General features: G+C 42.0%; 1 protein-coding gene across 2 annotated transcripts in view; it reads right to left on the reverse strand.

The window, feature by feature from the left end:
- The window catches only part of LOC126194977 (ATP-binding cassette sub-family G member 1-like), an 803933-nt gene that overhangs the window by 458272 nt on the left and 322208 nt on the right, over positions 1 to 23453 (reverse strand). The gene's annotated exons all lie outside the window — the stretch shown is intronic.

The raw sequence follows: 23453 nt of genomic DNA on the forward strand, positions 1-23453 counted from the left end.
CTCCTACCAACAAAAGCTTGTGGCTGTATCAATTTTTCCACTGACTTTTTTTCGTTGACTGGACTAAATCCCTTAGCAGGACGACATCATTACACCTACTGATGAGTGTGAGAAACATGTAATGCTGTTCTGAATAGGAGGGCCTGCAGCACGAATATTTCAGTTACATGAAAGTCGTCTCCAACAGTAATTCTTATCACTTTTGTTAGTCATAGTCAGTTTTTAATACACTACCTCAGTTGCAACTTCCCTAACTTCACCGAAGTTCTCTTACAAGCCTTGTGTTACTAACAGTCCCGGAAGAAAGAACACTGCGGTGACAAGGCTTCATTCTGCACCTACAGATCTGATTAATTTCGAGTTGTGGACAGTGTAATATTTTTTAAAAAAGAACTCAGTCATACGCCGTAAAATAAGGGGAATAGCTTCACATCAAACTTTTAGCAGCATTCAGTGGTCTCCAACGTGTTACCCACATCCATAGCTGATGTCGCCAACACATGGTACGACTTAGAGGTAAGACAAGCCGGTTGGAATCCTGGCGATGCGTGGAATTTCCACTGCCTGTACTTGGCTTCCAAGGGAAGGAAGGGCAGTGGCATACAGTTTCCGATCACCAGTCTTTGCCCATTGTCCTAGATTAAATTCCAAAGCTCTCTGCAGCGTTTCATAAAGTGAGACCATGTGCCACTGTTGACGGGAACATCCATCGGATGTCCCCTTGGTGCTATTCGAGAGGTGCAGGCTGGGTGCTGGCAGCTGGTTTCATCATCTTGTTCTCTTATCATTATCATCATAATCATAATAATCATCATACAACACACACATTACACTACCTTACACTCGCATCCCTTAAACTCACCTACGCTCTCCAAATAAACATACGACCCATATCTCACATATGCGCAAATCTCACACAAGCGTGGAAGCAGAGCACCGATAGCTCAACCGACGTCATGAGATATCGCAACCAACTTTCCCATACGACATTTACATTTTCCCCCAACATATTATGAGTTATTATATGAGGAACAGCTCTATATCAGACTTGTAACAGCATTCACTGGTCTTCAAGATATTGCCAGTAAGCATGTTGCAGACCAATGAGTGCTGTTACAAGTCTGGTACAGACATATCCCTCCTATTTGGCAACTTATGACTGAGTTCTTTCACAAAATAATTTGACTTTTCACAACTCATGATTAATCAGACCTGTAAACGATCATTACGTGATCTAAAATAGAAATCATATACGACAATTTGTTGCTACATTGTTAAAATAAATAGTTTTATAAATATGCAGTTGCAGCATCTCTCATGACAATGTATAATAATCATCATCATCATCATCATCTAAGTAGTTTCGACAACCTCTTAAGACAGTGGTTCCTAACCTTTGCAATCTCGGAGTATCTCACGTCCACTACGTTTATTTATTTAATTAATTTGTTTATCTATTTATTTGCTTCTTTCTATACATTTCATTTCACAATAATCTGCAATCCATACTTCGGTAAAAGGGATCATCACATGTAGAGTCACATATAACTGTTTCGAAGGGCTTGATAACCAAAATAGCAATGTCTTTATGTCTTAATGGAACGCCTAATGATAGTGTTCTCAGTTAGACAACACTTTTTACATCCAACATTTTTTATGTGATGAAAGTCACGAGAATAATTCAGAGCATCATTGAGACGGTTTGTTTTTCTTTAAGCAGTTCCTGAATGTTTGGTTTAGACTAGTTAAAGCACATCTAAGGTCACTCTCCACATTCAGGTGACGGCAGTGTTTTGTTTTCATGATGGCTAATGTCGAGGATCCACTATCACATAGGTATGTACTCGTAGATGAGAACTGTACAAGGACTTTTATGGCTTTCTTTGCCACTCCTGGATAAATAGGAAAGAAACTTGCTGAAAATTCTTCTACATCCTATTGTTGAAGCTATTCTTTAGCACTTTAAACGCCGTTCATTTCAACTGCATCCTCTTGTAATACATCAAGAAGTGCATGCGCGTCAGTTGTGAAGGGTGACGTTACAATTTGCACTGCCAATCTTCTGAAGACAAATGGAGAAAATGAGTTTGAAATCTTTGAAGTCGTTACAGGTGTTCACTGATGATAACTCTCTGCTCGTTGACGTCGCACTGTTGCCTGTCTATAAGATCACTGAATCGAGGGAATGACAAATTGATAGAAGCATCAAAAGACGCTTCCATAGTTGTCTTTCCAAGAAGGCCCTTCTGGCATCATTGGCATCCATTATTGCGGTGTTTCTACCTTGTAGTTTCAAACTGAGATTATTTGGGATTTGAAACAAGCCTTCAAGGTATGCTAGGGAAATATAAAGCAGTCATCAGTGAATGAATGATTAACTTCAGCTTTCCCTATATTCAAAATAAGTAGTTCTGCCTCTGATTTCAATTCATACAGCGTTCTAAGCATATTACCCTTCGAAAGCCACTGCACTTGTGTGAAAGATCAAAGATTGTTTTTCAGTACTGAGATCATTACATAGGACTCGTGGGCCTCGGAAAAAACGAATAATCACAGCCCTTGACTTAGTTTTGTTGACTACACTGATAGGCACTTTCAGTGCAGTGTTCAATTTCTCAGGCGAAGTTTTAGAAGTTTAGGCTTGTGTGTAGGTCATACAATCCGAGCAAGTAAGATTAGGATTTTATTTCTGTGGCAATACTTAGGTTGTAAGAACATTAACTTAACATGGCTGGTGTTCTATCAGTACAAATTCTCGTACCTCTGTCCCAAGACAAACCATTTTCAACGAAAAATTCCGTAACGGCAGAAAATACATCAGAACCTTTTGATGTTCTTTCCAAGTTTTTAGAAACCAGTAGTTCTTCCATTAGTTTCTTCAGTCCACAAATCAGCAGTACACTATTAAGTGAAATTGTTCAGCTACATCAGTGCACAAAATGGTGACCTTTTCAGTCTTTTCACCAGCTGTTCTTTCACATTCAGGGCCATTTCCTCGATACTACGTTGCACACTGTTGTCTGAAGGAGGTATCTCGTCCACTTTTCGCTGACTATCTCCCCCGAAATCAATTATGGTTGCTTTAAAAATGGAAGGTTTGATTGATGTGTCACTCATGTTTGAGGCTTTACGTCTTCTGGTATTACGAGAGAAATTTCATATAACGCTTCAATAACTTTATCATTTTCCTGCTCATAGATCCCACAAGACTACAGTTTAATGCGTTTTAAAGAATTTCTTTTCCCAGCAAAAGCAAACTCTTTTGGTTTATTTTTAAACGCCGGGTGAGCTGTTAGACGAGGTTGAAGAAGCACAGACCGCAACGTGTCACTACGAAGGACGTGATGACACACAGCACACTATGGCAGTTGGACATTATCTTTAGTACTATACGTGAATCCATAGTATTTTCTTCATTACATTATCTTCTTTTAGCAGATATTTTCACTCAACGTACAAAACCAACAAAAATGCTATTTACTTCTACAGAGCACACAACAGGCGTGATACTGATTTTACACGGCGCAAACTGAAGAATGTGTTATGTTAGCAACAACTTCGTGATGTGTGAGGCGAAGCCGATACTGCCAATTGTACAGTAAATGCTCTCGCTAACTCTAATAAGAATAAATAATTGTTGACTTTGCATGGGGGCTTAATTATAATAAAATGCAAATAATTTTAATTTTTTGATTTATTAGCTGTCTGTTCGGTTACGAAGTCTCGTAACGGTTGGCCCTGACTAGTATTATTACGCAATCTGACTGCATAGAACAATAACAAAGAATGAAATGGAAATTTTCATTAACACAATTAATTAATTAAGTCCCTAGCAACTATAAAACCTACGAAACCAAAGCACAAGTGTAACTGTTCTGTGTGTGGAAGTATGACTCAACGTACGCATCTGGCACGGTTCTTCTTCAACAACACAAGAAATTTTAAATATCATTTATACTGAATTAATTAAAGAAAATAAAAATACCATAATTACTCAAGAAAACCAGCATTACACTCTAATACAAGAACACAAGCCAGATGCTTTGTTGACTGAACCTGTAATGCCGCATTATTTAAAACATAGAAATAATGAAAAATAAATCAAGTTTCGTTACCTTCATATATTGACCAAAATCACTCTAATCATTACAATATATCTCCACACCGACTCGTTATTACCACATCTCAACAAGAACTTTTCAGTATCACATCTCAGCAAGCACTCCCTACTAGCACATCTCAACAAACACTCTCTGCTACGAGTTCTTAACAAGCACTGACTACCACGAGCTCTCCCCAAGCACTGCCCACTACGACATCTCAATAATCACTGCCAGTGGAGGCGGCGGAACAATGCTCTCTAGCGCGATCTCTGGCGCTGTGGCTCAGTGTAGCCACCTTTCAACTTGTCTGATCGGATGTATCTGCTTTCTTCTGAGCCGTGCATCACTCCTCCTCCCCCCCCCCCCCCCCCACAGGAAGGGGTACAAAGAAATGAAGCACGCAAACAGTTCCAACAGCTGTTTTTCTTTTTCTAGACTTCTCGCAGCCTTCGATAGACAAATTCAAACAGCATAATATTACTCTAGCACAAAAAATGATTGCCTCTATTAACTCGCGCAATCTCTTATCTGAAGGAAAAATGAATTGTGAGTCAGTTTGTTAAGCGTGGTCAGCTTGTGAGTGCACGAAGAGCGCTATGGGCGCCAGCAGCAGTCTCGGGCAGATTTAACCAGTACCTCAGCACGCTCACTCGCCGCCAAGAAAAGCAGTGGATGTCGTAAGCCTTAGAGACAACGTCACGTAGTAGTTCCTAATGATGCAGCCAATTGAGTCGGCCTGGCTCCTACGTTGCGTTTCAGATGACCCAGTCTGAGAGTTCGTGCCCGCGTAACTCATTGGAAGAAAGGCCATAGACAGTGACCACATACGTTATCCACACCCACAAATGCATCTGTTCTTATTCACAAATTTTACAACAATGTACCACAAACTGTTTATTGCTCTGGAGGACTATTCGAATAACATATTGCAGTATGAATTAATATATGTACAGTCGTGCTCAAAAGTATCCGAACGACCTGAATTGCATTTCGCCTGATTCACATGCAACCCACACAACGCAGCTGTCTAGCAGGTCCTCTAATCACTCCTCGGTACAGTCGTTTGACTATTGAAAATGGTTCCAACAAGTCACCACTAGAAAACACTGCTCTGTACCGCAATAAATCAAGATGTAAAGTTATACCACGATACTACCAATATCAGGGAACACCTTATCACAGATAAGACTGTCCTTAAGGCTTGCAAGCTCACATTTATTACAATAAATGACACACCCGAAATGTTACCACTCTCATTACGTCAGATAGGTAATGCACGTAGTAAGTTCGTCGTACTCGTGATTTCCTCTTCAAAGTAACATACCGTACTTATTATCTAACAAAAAATGACATTAAAAATTTAAGTTCTTCACGAGCAGCTAGTTCACAATATGTATGAACTTCAAATGACACGACGAACAGTCTCGTTCTGCATACGGATTCAACCCCAGGTCATGCAGACTAAGCAAAGATTTCGTGACCGACGGAAACTAACAGTCATTCCTAACTATGCATACAGAGAGTGATATACCTCGATTTTAGACAGTTTCAGTTGGCAAATATCAACTTTATATTACATAACGTAAACATTTTTAACGGACAGGAATTCCTACCCAGCATCTATTGTCCTTGTTAACGAACTACGAGAGATGTTAAATATTGCTTCTTCACAAGTAAATTACTTGAAATTCCGTGAGGTAAAGCTTTGTGTTGGACAGGGATTCGAACCCAGAACCTAATCAGTGGGTATCGTAGCATAAACAACTGTGCATATCGGATATTATCGGAAGTAGCTACATGTTTTAACTGAATTGACGAGACGAAACATTAATTTTTTCCTTCCCAGGACTCCAACGCGACACCTATCGCTGTTATATTCTAGAGAAAACGAACGTTAAATATGGATTTGTTACACCAGCAGCGACATGTGAGCATGTTTGAACTAGAAATAATATGACAAAGAGTTCAGTGCTGACTGGGAATCGAACCCCACACATATCGTTGTTGACTACACACAAAGAGACGTCAGCTACCGAATTTTTCTCCACCAGTATCTTTGAACTTACAGTGATCTCGCAAATAGTTCTGTCTCTCACTGGGAGATGGAATAAGCGTCCTTTGACCCTACATACCGTTTGTTTCGTCACTAGAAATAAATAACTAGTATAATAAAGGCTACTACATGTCGCCACATCTGACTTTATTGCGGTTCAACCTAACGTCTACTTGGTAGAGAAGGAATATCATGATTAATGTGAATTTCAGACCACAATGCCATTATACCTTCTTCACTTAGCGTAGCCAGAAGAGAATAGAATCTGTCTCTCCCTATCAAAAATCATCAGCAGGAGTTGGAATCGAACCCAGACCATAAGCATATGAACCTATTATTAATCCAACAGACCACCGAATCCTCTGATCAAAACGCCGTTGCGCCACACTCGATCAAATTCTTACACACAGGCTTCCTGTAGTGGTTTGCAGCATGTTCAGTACATTCATTTACTTGGTTGAACGACTCGCCATGAACTAGCTGCCTCAGGTACCCAGTGCATACATTCGACTCTATTTTGTAATCACCGAAATAAAATCACGTAACTGCCATCTACACAGAACTGCCAACAGTGTAGGATGCAAAAATTTAAATAAGAAGTGTTCTTTTCCACTTGAGCTACTCTATTGCGCTGTTTGTTGAAAACGTCGTGCAGTACAAAAGAAAAGCTGTAACTGTCTCTCAGAAGCCTAGATCCGGTCATATGCATTATCTCACAGCACTGTGGAATGCGGAAATTCTGGAGGAATTGTTATTGACTTCTGGAGGTACTGTACCTACGTGTCAGCTAGTAGCATAATGGTAAGCGTTTCGCACCGTGTGTAAGATTTCGCGAGTTCGAGTACATTCACTGCTACTTTTTTAAAACGCAATTCTGCTATCTGCTGAATTTATCGATCTAATGGAACTTTGAACGTAATTCCCTTCACTTCTCAACCCAAAACAGTCCCATGTGGAAAAAGGGCTAACTTCTGCGACATTTCGTTCTTTTCAGGTTTAATAGACGGCCAGGCAGCAGATGAATCTCGAAACTTTTGTATTATGTATGGGGAGAGCGCATCGTGCCGAAATACGTCAGAAAAGTATTTTCTGCATTATCTGTCGTGTGGTAGTGGCATTTTATTCTTGTTTAACAGCTTTAACTCAGAACAAGTTTTCTACATGAATGTAATCAATAAACTGCATGTGCATTGTCAGGCTGTTACAAAGAACATCAGAGAATTCGCATATATCATTGATGATTAATTTCTCTCTCATGTTTACTATTCTTTTAACAACACTAAAAGAAACCTTACGAAAATTGTGCACTGTATTATAAGAAATGAAATAAAACTACCCATGATAACCTTACGACGAGAGTCTGTTTTAATAAAACTGAGTATCTGTCACAAGTGTGCCTCTATTGGCACGAATTAGTAAAACACTACTCACTTATATTTCGATTGAGTCTGTGCTTAATTAGTATGCTGTATCATACTCAAGAGGTATGCATATGTGGCATTTCATAAACAAAGTTATGTATTCCTAGAAACCCAAAATTTGCATGTCAGCAGCGGAAAGAGGCGTTACCTGTAGTACAGCATTGTAAGTTTTCACCATTGCATTATGAGCCGAAAGTATTTTCTTGCGATTTCCTAATCGATGTTTGATCTGACTGCTTGTAGCTCTTTCACATAAGGGATAAAAACGTTAGTGTCAGCGAGACTGGAACCGCTAACCATAACAGTCGCTTCATCACAAGTTAGCACGTAACCACATAGCCAGCGAAGAGGTATGTATTTTTGGTTCCTCTTACGAGCTCAATAGTGGCTAGAACTCGTAAACAGCTATTTAAAGGACGAGATTAGTTGCGATTTCCACGTGCAACCACTTTCCTGGGCCGAAAACCGTAAACCTACAATCATTTATTACACTTCAAGCGATAATAACTCACATTATTCAATGGAAATGACATGAAAACTCAAGTGAACTGTGAGGCTTAATTCCGTGCACACCAGGAAGTAACTCGTCGATCACAGAGTTGCCAAACGTACCTTGCCGTGTTGCCAAACCTCAGTTACAATACCAGCAGGAAGAAGATGAATCGACGTGAGCCTACAGTGGGCGTCTCAAAGACGCAGCTGCTATGGCCTGGAATACGTAATACGTCTGATTCGCATTGCTATAACTAGGTTTGGGGATTGGAGCGTAGTTACTAATAATACTCAGAACTGACTGCAAACTAAGCATCATAAATCAGTAACTCTCATGGTGGTTTTTATATTTCTTTTGTAAATGTACTCAAAACTAAGAAACTCATTCACGTACGTTTTCGAGCCTCGAGAGAGAGAAGTAAAAGAAAATGAGAGAGTAAAAAATGTTGTAAAGAAATTGAATCATGGTATGTAAAGAAATCTTTCATTAAAATGACTCAGTCCACATCATTACAAAATGTCGTATTCATGATCTATGGAACAAGTATTAATCTAACCTAATCGTATCATATCGCTAATTAGACATGAAGAGTCATGAATTACCGAGAGTTTCGCCAATATCAGTAACCAAATCTAAACTTGAAAATAAAAGACGACAGTTTTTGTAATAAACCAGGACTCCTATCAAGACCCTTTCGACCCTGTTAACTAACCACGGAAGATGTCTGATATACCTCCATTCAGAAGTAACAAAGTGTGCATGCATTTAAGATGAATCGCCTGATCTGAAGTTCTGTGACAGAGATACGAACCAAACACATAATCGGATTGTTAACTAAGTAAAATCAAATGTTACTTATCGGTTTTTCTTACCAGCTGCTAGGTGTTTGAATCTAAAACAAGGATACAACCAAAATATGGAAAAACTGACAGTGACGTATATCGGAAGGCAGTAAGAGCCCTTGGCTTTGGTTTTGGCAGAATTCGACAGCCATTGCTAGCCGCAAGTAAATGAAGAAAGGCAGCGAGTTTTGGTTATCAAATAACGTCTTCAACAATTACTTTAGTTTCAATGTAATCTACGAGTAATTGCTGATGTTTGATATTAACATGAAAAGGATTCCGTAGACAGGTAAAGAACCTGTTCTTGGGCAACTACTACTGTAATGACCAAAAGGCATTAAATGATCTTCAAGCACTTGTGTTCAGGCACCGGTATGAATAAAACGATAATAAAAATAATGACGGTACTAATCGAATTATCAGGTAACTTCACACTTCACAGTGGATTTTCTCGAACTAAGAAATTTTCAGAATTAGTAAAATTTCAAAATGTCTTCACATCGAGGCTATGATGCCTAGAAGAGTCTTTCCGTCCTGCTGACATGAGAATAGCATAATCTCTGCGTCAGAAGCTTGCTTCTACTTAACCATTTAATAGACTCGTATTTTTTCCACCGTGACTGACGTTGTAAGCTAAGCACATCATCTGTTACAGCACACTCCTGGGCTGGGAAATGTGGCCCCAATGGTCTGGTGGAATGAACTATCACAGGTGCAATGCATGGGTTCAGGCATCTACTTTTAAGAGGTACAAACGTATTTACTTTACCTCTGGGAACCTCGAGAGCCGGCCTTGGTGGTCGAGCGGTTCTAGGCGCTCAGTCCGGAACTGCACGACTGCTACGGTCGCAGGTTCGAATCCTGCCTCGGGCATGGATGTGTGTGATGTCCTTAGGTTAGTTAGGTTTAAGTAGTTCTAAGTTCTAGGGGACTGATGACCACAGCTGTTAAGTTCCATAGTGCTCAGAGCCATTTGAACCATTTTTTTGGAACCTCGAGAGAAAGACGTTATAATCCAGAATCCGCATTAAACATCATGTTCCTTCATTACCAACTGGGCAGAGCCGGTTTACATAGGGAAATGACATAGGCGCAAGTTATGGTAAACAGAAATACTGTCGCCAGTGAACTTACTTACATTAGAAAAATTTATTTTATTTGATGAACCGGTAGCCATTTAAAGGAACAGGGCTCTTATTTTACTTGTACTTAATTGAACAAGAGTCGTTGAAAAATATGGTGCTGGACTGTGATTCTAATTCGTATCTCTTCTTTCAAGGATCGCAATCTCTTGGGACAGTATAGTTCAATCATTTCGTTCCTTTTCCCAAGACTGCAATCATCTCTAGGTCTCCTCCAAAGGTAAGAATGTGGGTCCAAATCCTGATCCAGTACAGAAATATTCATAATTTCATTTCAAGCCCAATCACGTGCTCACCGGCCTGCTAGTGAGAATTAACGTCCATTTTTAATGTCTAGTAATGTGTTGCCAACATTCGCAATAGATGTCGTTATTTCTGGTCAAACACGCACTCATCATACTGTTGGTGAGTAAGCAATTGATACTTAAGCTATATTCGTGGATGATAAAGAAGGACGGTAGGTGTGCGGTTCGATTGTCGCTCAGGCACAAATATTTGTATCCTTGTTTTAGATTCACCTAGCAGCTGGTAAGAAAAATCATTTTCTTTGATATTTGCCAACTGAAACTGTCTAAAATCGTGGTATATCACTCTCTGTATGCATAGTCAGGAATGACTGTTAGTTTCCGTCAGTCACGAAATCTTTGCTTAGTGTGCATGACCTGGGTTTGAATCCGTATGCAGAACGAGACTGTTCGTCGTGTCATTCGAAGTTCATACATATTGTGAACTAGCTGCTCGTGAAGAACTTAAATTTTTAATGTCATTTTGTGTTAGATAATAAGTACGGTATGTTACTTTGAAGAGGAAATCATGAGTACGACGAACTTACTACGTGCATTACCTATCTGACGTAATGAGAGTGGTAACATTTCGGGTGTGTCATTTATTGTAATAAATGTGAGCTTGCAAGCCGTAAGGACAGTCTTATCTGTGATAAGGTGTTCCCTGATATTGGTAGTATCGTGGTATAACTTTACATCTTGATTTATTGCGATACAGAGCAGTGTTTTCTAATGGTGACTTGTTGGAAACATTTTCAATAGTCAAACCACTGTACCGAGGAGTGATTAGAGGACCTGCTAGACAGCTGCGTTGTGTGGGTTGCATGCAAATCAGGCGAAATGCAATTCAGGTCGTTCGGTTACTTTTGAGCATGACTGTACATATCAGTATCACGAACCAGCTGGCAAGTTGTAAGGCAAACATAATAATATTAGTAATAATAATGTCACAATTTTACACATATTTCTATATACATCTACATATATACTTCGCTAGCCACCAAGCGGTGTGTGGTAGAGGGCATATTTCCCCACCTCTGTTCCACTCGCGGATCGCGCGAGGGAAAAAACGACTGTCTGAGCGCCTCAGTACGAGCTCTTATTTCCCTTATCTTTGAATGATGATCATTACGCGATTTGAAAGTTGGTGGTAATAATATATTCTCTACATCCTCGGTGAAGACTGGATTTCGGAATTTAGAGAGCAGCCCCTTCTGTCTAGCGCGTCGTCTATCTGCAAGTGTGTCCCACTTCAAACTTCCTATGAGATTTGCAACGCTCTCGCGATGGCTAAATGTACAGTCACGGTTCTTGCCGCTATTCTTTGGACCTTCTCAATCTCTTGAATCAGACCCAACTGGTAAGGGTCCCATACAGACGAACAGTACTCTAAGACTGGACGAACTAACGTATTGTAAGGTATTTCCTATGTTTAAGGACTGCATTGCTTCAGGATCCTACCAATAAACCGCAATGTAGAGTTCGCCTTACCCGTTACTTGTGTAATCTGATCATTCCGTTTGAGATCATTTCGAATAGTGACACCCAGATATTTGACTGATGTTACCGCTTCCGAAGACTGATCATTAATTTTGTACTCATACATTAATGGGGATTTTCGCCTTGTTATACGCAGTAGATTACACTTACTAATATTGAGAGATAACTGCCAGTCATTACACCAAGCATTTATTTTCTACTAATCCTCATTGATTTGTTCACAACTTTCGTACGATACTACTTTCCTGTAGACTACAGCATCATCGGCAAACAGTCTAAGGCCGCTGTCAATACCATCAACCAGATCGTTTATGTAAATCGTAAAAAGCAGAGGACTTATTACGTTGCCCTGGGGCACACCTGAAGTTACTCTTGTTTCTGTTGAAGTCTCCCTGTTCAGGGCGACATACTGCTCTCTGTCTGTTAGAAGACTTTCTATCCAACCGAAATCGAATGTCCCATGCGTCTAGCGTAGTCCACCATTCCGCCTTCAAAATCTGTTAACTCCCGTCGTGCAGCCATAATCAGATCGGAAATCTGAGTACAAATGAGACCTCTGCCGACGCACTGCCCTTTTATAGCTTGCATACGCGGTACTACCGCCATCTGTAACGTGCATATAGCTATCACATGCCTTTTGTCACCTCAGCATTTACCGATAGCGGGAGCGTGTATTATCTGCTCGAAGCCCCGTTACAGAGTGTAATAAGCTCCCCTTGGAAGTTCTAATTAAAGTTACCATATTCGCAATGTTTCGGCTATCAGATCTTTAAGGGAGGCGACTTACATCAGACCGACGACCGAGATGGAAAATAAACCGCGGGTGCTAACTATCCGTGACGTGTCTATCATCATATGCTACACAATATTATGCATAAATTATGATACGGTCTTCTGCAGGAAAAGTTTGTTGACCTTTCAACAATAGTACACGACTGGCTATATACCATTCATTGACGTTCATAAAATTCGAAAATTCGAGTCCGTTCACTGCGAAAAGCCACAGACCGTTCAAGATACCTATATCAAATAAATATGCCCCTCAATATAACCACTAAACATGGTGCACTTATTTAAGTTCGTAGGGTTCCAAAGCTGGTGTCAATTTGAATAAAATCATTTTGAATATTAGACCGCGTCGTTATGGATCACTAAAACAACTAACATGCTGAACATTTCGATCTAGCTTACAACGGTTCTCTTCAGGTGCTTAGCTGCTATTCAAAGGTTTCCCTTCAATCTCGCATCTTCCTGTACCCGAGTCTTTCATCGGATGCTCAGTCGACTGACTCCAACCGATTACTGACCTCAAGAGCCCGCTGATGCTTTATGTTTGTCGACGCGACAGGACAACGCGCTGTCCGCCGCAAAAGGCACGACACGACAAAAATTTCTGAAGATAATGATCGAAAGCCAGCGCATGTTCGATGGTTAAGTGTTGCGTCACTAGCAATCAACGTCCGTGACAAGTTCAACGCCCCGCGCCTAGAGCTGTGGCGACACAAGACGCCTGCCATGCTGTGGCGGTGAGGTGATGAGACCGATCCCGACTTGAAGCTGCCATATGAATACTGGCGTAGTGATTTAAAGGATATGAAAGGCAACGAAAGAAAACCGAAGAACAAGATAAATGTATTTTTACTTCACACTGCTATTCAGAAGATGGTATCTGTTCTTATCTCTCAATCTCCGAAAGAACAGACCCCATCTTCATACATACAGGGTGTAAATTTTAAGTTGACAAACCAGAATAACTTGAAAAAATAAGCTTCACACAAAAAAGTGTAGAATCCCAAGTTAATTATTTTCGAGGGGGACATTTTCTGGTGCTAAAATTAGCTCGCCCCTCTTGGGGGTGGGGTGAGCCAAAATTCAAATGGGAGCCCCCTTTTTATTGCAGAATCAGATTCTACATAAAAAAACTACGTACATTTTGTCTTAAACATTTCTTTTGATTCTTGGTAGTTGGCGCTGTAATTCAAGAAAATCCATGTTCTCATTTTTGCGTGGAAAATGGTTACGGATAAATAAAAAATTCTTATTTACTTCGTAAATTTTGATTCGCTAAAACTATAACTCTCTCTCTCTCTCTCTCTCTGTCTCTCCCCATAGGGTGGGGTTTGAAGGAGAGGAACGTTGACCCAAATATTTATTTTTTCCGCAAAAATGGCTCTGAGCACTATGGGACTCAACTGCTGTGGTCATAAGTCCCCCAGAACTTAGAACTACTTAAACCTAACTAACCTAAGGACAGCACACAACACCCAGCCATCACGAGGCAGAGAAAATCCCTGACCCCGCCGGGAATCGAACCCGGGAACCCGGGCGTGGGTTTTCCGCAGATTCGGATAAGTTTTGTTTGTTTCGTGGTCATGAGGCCACACAACTTTTAATTATCAAACAAATCATCTGACTAGCTAACTAAGAGGGAGAGTTTTAGTTTTTGCGAATCAAATTTTACGTATGTAGAATCTGATTCTGCAATGAAAAATGGGGGTTCCCATTTGAAATTTTAAAGTTGCGTCCCACCCCACCCCCAGGGGGCTGGGGTGGCGGGCTAATTTTAGCACCAGCAGATGTCCCCCTCGAAAATAACACTGTTCTACAAAAAAAAACCTTTTCTTCTATTTCTGATAAAAAATATTGTGATCCTAGTTGTATTTTGAGTGCTGAATTGAAAACTGTTTTTGGTTTTTTTCTGTCAGGGATAGTTTATGAGTAATCGCAATTTTATTTCTCTTTTCAGTTCCTGATATTGTGCAGCAAACGTGAGGTGAAATTCGACAAACAAATGATGTAATAAGTTCATCACATTAATGGAGGGTGGGATCTAACATATAACACAGTAACCTTTGTGTATACACATTAAAGCATTTATTTGATATGAGAAATTACAGAAAATTGACAAACAATGAGCCACTGCATTGTAATGCATATCACTTTTTTCTCTTGTATTGTGAATCTTTCTTCTCTCGAATGATATTCCAGCAATAATCTGCTAACATAGAAGGTACTCACTTCCCTTCATAGCGCCTTTCTATGGTAGAAATGTCTTTATGGAATCTTTCCCTATGTTCATCCGATACGTCACTACAACTCTCTGTGAAGTAGTCCAGATGAGAGTCCATCATATGTACCTTCAAAGACATATTGCACCCCAAATCCTGATATGCTTTGATCATATCCTTCACCATTGCTTTGTAGTTAGTAGCTCTTCTTCTTCCAAGGAAGTTTTCCGACACCATCTTGAAACAGTCCCATACGGTGTTTTCTTTATCAGTTAAACATGCTTCAAAATTTGCATCTTTCTGCAGCTCCCTGATTTGTGGGCCCACACATACATCTTCCTTTATTTTTGCAGCTGAAAGATGGGGGAATTTGGTAGCTAGATATGCAAACCCACAGCCTGTTGGATCCATGGCCTTCACGAATTGTTTCATCAGGCGAAGTTTGGTGTGAAGTGGTGGAAGTAGTATATATTCAGGAGCTACCAGACTTTCACGTTGTACATTCTTTTCGCCAACTTTCCATCTTCGCCTAGGCCATTTCGTTTTCACGTAGTCAGAATTTCGGTCTCGACTATCTCACTCGCAAAGAAAACAGGCATACTTTGTGTAGCCTTGTTGCATTCTCAGTACCATAGCAATTACCTTGAAATCTGCACATATTTTCCATTTGTGTTCATTGTATTTTAATGAATTTAGCTCCTTTGTACGAATTCGTAATTCTCTTTTGTCAAACTAGCGTAAGCTACTGGAACAGAGGGCATTTTATTTCCGTTGTGGAGCAAAACACCCTTCAGACTTGTTTTCGGTGCATCTATGAAAAGTCTCCACTCCTGTGAAATATAAGTGAAGTTCAGCACTTTCATCAGGCCAGCAACGTCTTTGCAAAATGTCAGTGCTTCGTCAGTTGAAAAATAAGAAATAAAGGCATGTTCTCTGTGCCTGAACACACTGATTTTGGTACTTTGGTGCAGTAGATTATACTCTTGTAATCTTGAACCAAGCAGCTGCGCCTTTTGTTTACTTAGTCCTAGATCACGTACTAAATCATTTAAATCTGCCTGTGTTAACAAATGTGGCGATGACTCACTTGTGCAGTGATATAAAGAATCATCATCTGTGATTTCTTCAGTACTACTTATTTCACTGTCACTCGGAATTTGACCTCGGGCTCTTGAAGGTACTGGAAGGTTGTCGGAATGCTGCACTGGCATTCTCGCTGAAGGCAGATCTGGGTAAACAATGTGCCTCTTCGACTTTTTGTTTGTAAAACCCTGAATTTTTGTTAGACAGAAATAACAATCAGTAACATGGTCCTTAGGCTCCCTCCACACCTTGGGAACAGCAAACAACGCCACATTCTCTTTACCTTTCCACCACTGAATTAGTTTGCAGTAACATGTAGCACAACAGAAATGTGGTGCCAATTCTTTATCTTGGTCTCCTACCTCTACTCCGAAGTAATGTTTGTATGCTTTCTTTATGATTGAAGAAATTTTCTTCCTATTTCTGGCAAAAGTGAACTTCCCACAGATGTAGCAGAAGTAGTCCGGCTTATATCAACATCCACGACGACGTGGCATTTGTGCAAATTTAAAAATACCACTCTGGTAATACACCTGTATTAAATTAATAGTAGGGAACTAGAGGAACGCTGATGTGTAAAAACAAGCAGTCGTTTTACCTTCAGCACCAGGCTCAATCAGTTTACACACAGGAACTAAAAGATTCAACAGTGCTTGGAAATATGACACACAGTTACTTGTCAGCCAAAACACCCACTCGTTAAGACTGACACAAATTGCGGCTAACACCACTGTTGTAAACTCGATGCACCTGCCCCTAGGAGGCGTGAAGCTTTACTGCCGAGGCAGCGACCGGCTGTCGCCGTTCGAGAGAGATGTTTCAGGTGGTCTTAATGACATAGGTGTGGCGGGGGATAACCTAATGATGTCTGATTCTTCCCACCTGCTGTTGCACAAGAAATTATCACGTTCTATCACTATTGGATACGGCAACATACCCGTATTTCTCTACAACGTCTCTGTGTATGCCTTAAATTGTGAATATACATATATATACATATTACATAAAAAGTATCCCTGACAACGATATTTTGTTTACATATTTGAATTTCCCATGGTAAAATGGTCTAGAAGCACAAACTTTAATATCAGAAATAGAACCCATGTCGAACAGTGTAATCAATTTTGGGTTCTACACATTTTTTCGTGTGAAGCTTATTTTTCGAGTTATTCTGGTTTGTCAACTTAAAATTTACACCCTGTATATAGTTAAGGCTCACCGGCCATTTGACTATCTTCTTCTGTGCAGATGAACAAACAGTGCCCGAACTCTTACGGGAATCGGCAGTAAAGCCGCGAGTAATGAGTATAATGGGCAGGGGCACTATGAATATAGTGCGGGACAATAAGCTGCGAACGTGGGTCTCACGGGAGGCGTGCCAGAAGTAAGTCCCTGCAGTCGCACTATCCTCTGTGTCCTCGGTGGCTCAGATGGATAGAGCATCTGCCATGTAAGCAGGAGATCCCGGGTCGGGGCACATACTTTTCAACTGTCCCCATTGACTTATGTCTACGCCGGTATGCAGCCAGGGATATTCATTTCATTGTAATTTCATTCTGTGTTAAATGATTGTACTTTTCTGGGTTTCTGTGCTAGGTCTACGCAAAAGACGGGAAATTGTACAGGGTGGGGCAAATAAAAGTGGACCGGAGAACAGAGTTCCAGGGTACAAAGAAACACAGCAAAGGAAATGCAGTACTAACCTAACTATAGCAGATGTGGAAAGTGACCACCGTTCATCTCTTGGCACTTTTGGGCCTGGTTAGCAAGTTTCTGAAGGTGGATCGTAGCTGGACTGCTGGAATTGCTGCAGTATCATTCTAAATGTTCTGCTACAGTTCTTGAAGACTATGGGGGTTGCTGCGATACACTTTAGACTTGACAGCTCGCCACATAAAGTAATCGCACACTGACAGATCAGGTGACATGGGTGGCAAATCAGGGCCGCGACCAACACAGACTTCTGCAAACAAATCTGTCTGGCGTGAAGATCGTGTAAATGTGGTCCAAGGTTCGGCCGGCTATACGAGCAGTTGCGCCATCTTATTGGAAGCAACTGTAGGTCTTTTCCTGCCCCGTTAATGCTGCCACAAATCTTATGCACTCGTCTGGGCCACTTTTATTTGCACCACCCTTTATATCAAGAGTGTAGGGTTCGTTTCTGGCAAGTAGGAGTGAAAATGCGGCAAGTTATCTTTGTAAGACAGTTGCATGAAAATTATGTAGCAGGTAGTGAAATTAATTTTTAATTTATTAAATTTTCCACTTTATCTTCCTATTTAATGTTCCCTTGCATATCCTTCGCTTTTATCTTTTGCACCGCGCGGGGTTAGCCGAGCGGTCTCAGGCGCTGCAGCCATGGACTGTGCGGCTGGTCCCGGCGGAAGTTCGAGTCCTCCCTCGGGCATGGTTGTGTGTGTTTGTCCTTAGGATAATTTAGGTTAAGTAGTGTGTAAGGTTAGGGACTGATGACCTTAGCAGTTAAGTCCCATAAGATTTCACACACATGTGAACATTTTTTGTCTTTTGAGCTTGTTTTTCAGTCTTTGTTTTCGTATAACGCAATTTTATCTACCTTCATTTGCACAATTTTATCGTAATTTTTTCTTCAACTAACGTGGACTTGAATAAACTCGGGTCTCCAGTATGACTTGTACTAGCCGTATCATTTTTGCACTTGTTCTTAGCAGGACATAGAGTCCTTATCTACGTTATTTGCACCTGTTAAGTCACTGTGTACGCAAAGTTTTATCAGATATTTGAGATCATTCGCTACGTGCAAACACAGCGCTGTCCTACAAATGGCGTCTTCAATGTGAGAATGTTAGACCACCACCAGTGAGCGGTCTAGTTACTTTTAGTGAGTCTACGGCCGTAACATTACACCAGCGTCCTCCGGAGCGATGAAGAGAGATCGTGGCGTGCTGCAAGGCGGAATGGCGACCACTGCAGAAGACTGCACATCAAAGGAGGGATCGAGGAAGCACCGGCGAGCAAGTGAGCAGGATGGATTTGACAGAATGCTTGGGTAGCCACTGTGTACTCGGCAGGCGATAAGAAGGGTGTGCTGGCCGAGCAGTGGAATTACGGCACGCCCGGCTGTGTTTGCTATAGGGCTGTCCGTCCTGACGCTTTCTGGAAGGCACAGCGTGGGGCAGCCTCCTGAGCTGTGTGTGTGTGTGTGTGTGTGTGTGTGTGTGTGTGTGTGTGTGATACGGTGCTTCCCTAAGCTCTTGCTGCAAGTGGTTGTCATTTGTTCCTCCCAAGCGATTGGTGGTTCTCTCATTGGAGTGAGCAGTGTTTTTTTTTCTTTTTCTTTTTAGATACGCTTCTAGTCTGTGCTAGGATCACTACTAATAATTGCGTGCATCTTAATTTTGTGTTAAAATTACTCCTGTTTCTGAGTACGTCGCGGTAATCATTCAGTGCAGTCGCGTCGTAACAATCAATGAAGCGAGTCCTCTTGTTGCACTTGCTGCCAGGTGATGTGAGGACATACAATTGAAACGAACCCTTGGCATATTTTCTTTTGAAGTTTTTGTATTACCGCTCTGGTTCCCTTTCGCAGTGACTGAGTAGAAGCCTGGAATTCTTGGTAATGCTGTTGCCAGAAGTCCGCTATGAATACAATGTCTAAGCTACCTTGAGAAATTTTTGAAAGCATTTGGTCATTTTTTGGTAATTTAAAATTGTACCGATATTTGTTATCCTGGTAATATTACCTGACGATTGTAATTGTGTTGTCTGTTAGACAGTGTCCATCCTTATTTAGAGCAAGCCTTGATGTCAGAATTCGCACGGTTACAGCAAGCTTGTATGTAGTGCTCTAGCCTTGGCAGAGCAAGTTTATTTTAATCCTGCTTTTTACATTTTAGAATTTTTCCTGGTTGTACTTATTTTTGTGCGCAGCCCCCGGGTAATTTCATTACTCCAGTGGTTTTAAAACACGTTTGGTGTCCTTGAGATCTGTTACCTGTTCCTGAGTTTTTAAATACTTATTGTAACGAATTGGTATTTTGGTCTGAGTGAGAGACTATCAATCTGTTACAGGATGTTTTATATTGCCGCATAGTGTTGCATTAAGTTTTGACTTGGACTGTAAAACTGTTTTTCTGATGTGTTAATAAATGAAAGTTTTAAGGATTATGATTGCTCACAGCTCACGTTAGACGCACCATTCCGCATTACGTCTTGGTAAGGATATCGATAACGGTACCCTTATGAAAAGTGAGGATGTAAGTTCTTCATAGTTACTGTTTAAAGACTCCCACCCCGAAGAGTACATTAGACAGACGAAAATGAAACCTCTTTTTGTGAGCAGTCAAACTGGATGTTTTTATAGCTAGTTCTGAGGGAATTGCTTAGTAATTTAGGTTGCCAACCTCTGGCGGATTCTGTCAGTCAGTTTTACCTTGGAGGTATATTCCTGCACACGGAGGTGGGATTCTACTCACAAAGACTTCGTTTTAATGGACATTGCCGATCGTTAGTTCCTATAGACTACAGGGGACTGCTGACAGAAGTCCCATAGTGCTCAGAGCCATTTGAACCACTATAGACTACAGACTTTCTTGTGAGCGGAATTAGACAGAACGCTGGGAACGAAGAACCCGATGAGAGTGGGCCGCCTGTTCAGTGGTCAACAGTGGATCGCCGAGTAGGAACAGAAAAATCAGCGAGGAAATGGACCAGTGGAGACGGAATTAAAGATAGTGCAACGATTAATCTGGAGTGAGAGGGAACCTGAGACGTAGCGAAAGCAGAGACCAAGACCTGACGGAGTATTGCGACAATGAGATGGTAGCACAGTGAGTATGCCACTGGATCCCGCGTCGCTGCACGAGCTCCAAATGCCCGGCAGAATGGTACGTGGCCCCGCGGAAAGGCGATTTTAATGCTCACAGTTGTAAAAACTCTCAGCTAGCATGCGAGATCCACTTCAGTGCTCTCCGCCGGGCTGCGATACTAGAGGCTTTGTGCTCAAGTCACAGAAGGTTAAGAAGGTAAAACAAAACTAGAACTAAAAAGATTAAAAAAGTAAAGTCGTATGGCAAGAATGGCTGGGAGTCCCCGAAGGACATGTTCAGATGCCCAACTGGCGGGGTCTTCCATAACCTCCGCGCCCATAGACACATTTCCTTCACGAAGTATGAGAGCTGTGTGTGTGTGCGTGTGTATCTGCTAAGTGTAGATGACTGTAATGGTGTATGTGTTGCGTAGTGTAGATCTAGTCTTGGAGATGATGATGATGATGAGACAGAAAGTGAAACCCACTGCTGGCACATACCCTATTCCTCGAGAATAGCACCAAGGGGGCCGCCGAACTTAACGACCCTATCCGACGGACGGATTACTACCAACAGTGTCACATGCCTTCACTTCATGAGACACTGTGGACAAGTTTGCGGTTTAACCCAGGATATTGGCGCAGAGACTAAGGAACTTTACGCCACCACGCCCTTGCCGGCCAAACACTGGCTTTAAACCACTCTCTATAATAAAACGCAAAACCAGATCGCCCTCTTCGACGTCGTCGCCTAACAATAGAAACAAAGTTGTCATGCTTCAGTGTTCGCTAAGAGTGGTGTAGCGACCAGTGTGGTCGGCCCTTTTGGTGGGTGACGGAATGAGTTAGTTGGAGTTCAGTCCACCACCTAAGCAGGGTGGCAGTGGGGCGGTGAGTGGGTGGCTGGTAGACGTCCGACGTGTCATCAGTGAAACAGCATTGATACGCCACACATTCATTACTTAGTCTACAGTAGTTGTGCCGATTCCCAGGGAGGCCAACACCTGCGGGATGAAGGCCGTACACCAACTGAAGGGGAAGGTGCTGTGGTCAGCACGGGGCTCGGCAGTGTCTTGCAGGTGAGGAAGCGATTATGCCAACAGCAATGCCAGGCCACTGTCACCAACAAGTCGGTGTCCCACTGGTTCAACTGCGTTGCCTACTAGTGGCCAACGAGCCATGGATGATGTGCGACATGGTGTGCGATTTTAACGTGTGGACCCAGTGTATAAGTTTCATCAGCTCTGGCTCTGAGCACTATGGGACTTAACATCTATGGTCATCAGTCCCCTAGAACTTAGAACTACTTAAACCTAACTAACCTACGGACATCACGCAACACCCAGTCATCAGGTTCATCAGCAATGTCTGCCCAGGGCAGAGGTATGCAGCCAGGAGTTTGCGTGACCAAACGAAGGCGGATGAATAGTTGCATGGGCCTGTACGAGATCCAGAGACCTTCAGACTGCAAGGCCAGCGGCAGCTGAAATGGCTTACAGGTTAGAGAGCGCTAAGTCCCCAGCATCGGACTTGGTACCAGCAGTAGGGCTGCAGGTAGCAGCGGCAGACTATGCCGAGGCTGACTCGATGAGCCATGGAGACTGATAGACTCATGGGTCGACGTAGGTACCCTCTCAGGAGTGGTACTTGGCAGTCTGCGATACCTGTGACTGAAAATGATGTGTTCTTGGCCTGACCTTCGATTTGCTACAGCATTGGTTTTCATGATGTAAGGCGCTGCAGTCATGGGCTGTGCGGCTGGTCCCGGCGGAGGTTCGAGTCCTCCCTCGGGCATGGTTGTGTGTGTTTGTCCTTAGGACAATTTAGGTTAAGTAGTATGTAAGCTTAGGGACTGATGACCTTAGCATTTAAGTCCTAAAGATTTCACACACATTTGAACATTTTTTTTCATGATGTAAGCCACAAGAAGTTTGTGGCTCGGGTGTGAAGTAACAGGCCCACCATTGCAATGGCTATGCGTTTCCGTTGTGCCGTTGGTATTATCACTCCTGATGCGCCTTGTTATGTAGTACCGCCTGGCGTCATACACCTGTGCTAGTTGAATCAGCAGCGGTCCTCAACGTAATAACCTTTGGTCAACTCGTTGTCTGACCCGCTTATACGGCACCCCTTGCATCAGCTGTGGCAGGTGTCTTAACGTTTGCTCCGCTGCACCAAATTAATTGTTTGCGGCGTAACAGCAGAATACGGGCCATCGACAAAGGAGAGTCACACCGGCAGCGGGACGGATCCTCTCCACTGACGATATGCCCATGAGTCAGGTCCTGGCAGTACGGTAATCGGCAAAGGATACTAGAATCCCTTCGAGAAGAGGAGATAAGATTGCCATCCAATCTTAGACCACTTTAACGGTATGTAGCTTCTTGTTAGTTGCCACAGTGAGCCATTTCTTGTTACAAGCTGAAGACTTTGAGTTTTATAGGGACAGTGGACAAAATGGAATTCTTGTTACAAAAATGGTTCAAATGGCTCTACTATGGGACTTAACATCTGAGGTCGTCAGTCCCCTAGAACTTAGAACTACTTAAACCTAACTAACCTAAGGGCATCACACACATCCATGCCCGAGGCAGGATTCGAACCTGCGACCGTAGCGGTCGCGCGGTTCCAGACTGTAGCGCCTAGAACCGCTCGGCCACCCCGGCCGGCTCTTGTTACAATAGATGGCCTAATCTAATTGTAAAGGTATTCCATCCGATTTTATTTTAATTGTCGAA

This window comes from Schistocerca nitens, chromosome 7 (assembly GCF_023898315.1).
Source record: "Schistocerca nitens isolate TAMUIC-IGC-003100 chromosome 7, iqSchNite1.1, whole genome shotgun sequence".
Classification (NCBI taxonomy): Eukaryota; Metazoa; Arthropoda; class Insecta; order Orthoptera; family Acrididae; genus Schistocerca; species Schistocerca nitens.